The sequence below is a fragment of the Arachis duranensis genome, chromosome 4 (genome assembly GCF_000817695.3).
Source record: "Arachis duranensis cultivar V14167 chromosome 4, aradu.V14167.gnm2.J7QH, whole genome shotgun sequence".
In the NCBI taxonomy this organism is placed as follows: domain Eukaryota; kingdom Viridiplantae; phylum Streptophyta; class Magnoliopsida; order Fabales; family Fabaceae; genus Arachis; species Arachis duranensis.
The window spans coordinates 103,536,436-103,538,304 of record NC_029775.3 but is presented as its reverse complement, the minus strand read 5'-3'; positions in this window follow the sequence as shown (position 1 = coordinate 103,538,304).

Sequence of the window (1,869 nt, the reverse complement as noted above, 5' to 3'; positions counted from 1 at the left end):
CTAATCCTAATCCTAGAGAGAAGTGAGAGCTTCTCTCTCTAGAAACTACTTCTAAAACTAAACTATTACTAATGATTAAAATTATGTTGATTTCCCTTCAATCCTTGGCTTAAATAGCATCAGAAATGAGTTGGATTGGGCCCACAAGGCTTCTAAAATCGCTGGCCACATGTTGCATTAAGTGGGTCATGTGCCACCATCGGCGCGTCCACGTACCGTGCGCATGCGCGCCCTTATGCGCAATGCAACTATGGCAAATCTTATATCGTTTCGAAGCCCCGGATGTTAGCTTTCCAACCCAACTAGAACTGCATCATTTGGACCTCTGTAGCTCAATTTATGGTCGTTTGAGTGCGAAGAGGTCGGCTTGACAGCTTTCCGGTTCTTTCATTTCTTCATGAGTTCTCCAACTTTTCATGCTTTCTTTCTTCATTCCCTTGATCCAATCTTTGCCTCCTAAACCTTAAATCACTTAACAAACATATCAAGGCATCTAATGGAATCAAGGTAAATTATATTTAGCTATTTTAAGATCTAAAAAGCATGTTTTCACTCTTGAGCACAATTAAAGGAGAATATACAAAACCATGCTATTTCATTGCATAAATGTGGGTAAAAGGTTATAAAATCCCCTAAATCAAGCATAAGATAAGCCATACAAATGGGGTTTATCACATGGCTCAAAACAAAAAATCTGGGAATAAAGGTGAACCAAGATAAAAAACAGAACAAGAAGGAAGATGGAAACACTGAAGCAAGAAAGAACCTTAACCAACAAAAACTCACTGAGAGAATGATGGAGAAATTGGCAAGCTTGACAATAAAAAAGGATGACGACAAAACTGTGGAAGAGAACCTAGAAGAACTGAGAGCCAAAATAGCACCAAACAAGAAAATAATAAAAAAGGCAGAGGAGTTAACAAACAACCAGCTGATCATACACACAGCAACAAATACCATAATATTGAGAGATGATGATGTAGAAAAGACACAACAAAACAGCAAAGGAAACAAAATAGATGAAGAAACAACAACCAAAAATAAGGAAAAGAAAAATGAAGAAACAACACAAAAGGAAAAAGAAAGGATACAAGTTATCCTAATTGACTTAACAAACACAAACAAAGAGCTGCCAAAAACAGGAACCAAAACCTGGAAGAGACAAGCTAGACAAAGACCTGCAACAGCAACAAGAGAAGAGGAGAATCTGGAGAAAGGAAACCAGAAGAGGAAGATGCGGCAGCAGGATGAAAGGGAAGTAGAATGGACAGGGCCAAAACTAAAGAAGGGAACTTCAGAGATAATTTATACTATGGCAGAGGCTGCAGGCAGCCCTGCCAGGAGCCATGAGAATTATCAGTTGAAACTGTCATGGGCTTGGGAACCCATGGGCAGTTCGAGCTTTGTCAAAGCTCATAAAACAAAAAGGACCCAACCTTGTCTTCTTAATGAAAACAAGGAGAAAGGAGACAGAAATGATGAGAATGAGGTACAAGGGAGGCTTAGCCAATGTTGTAGCAGTGGATTCTGAAGGAGAAGGTCGACAAAGAATGGTGGTCTAGCAAGTCTTTGAGATAACTCCATTAGAGTGCTTATATGGTCAACGTCAATTAACCACATCGATATGGAAGTAGAGATGATGGAAACAGAACAAAGATGGAGAGCAACAGGATTTTATGGCTGGCCAGAGCAGAAGAATAAGCAACTTTGTTGGGAACTCCTCAGGTTGTTAGGAAGAGAATCAAACATGCCTTGGATGATATTTGGAGACTTCAACCAAGTAGTGGGACAATATGAGAAGCAAAGGGGAAACTCGGTGATATTCTCACAAGTCCAAGGATTCTGAGAGGTGATTCAAACGAATGAACT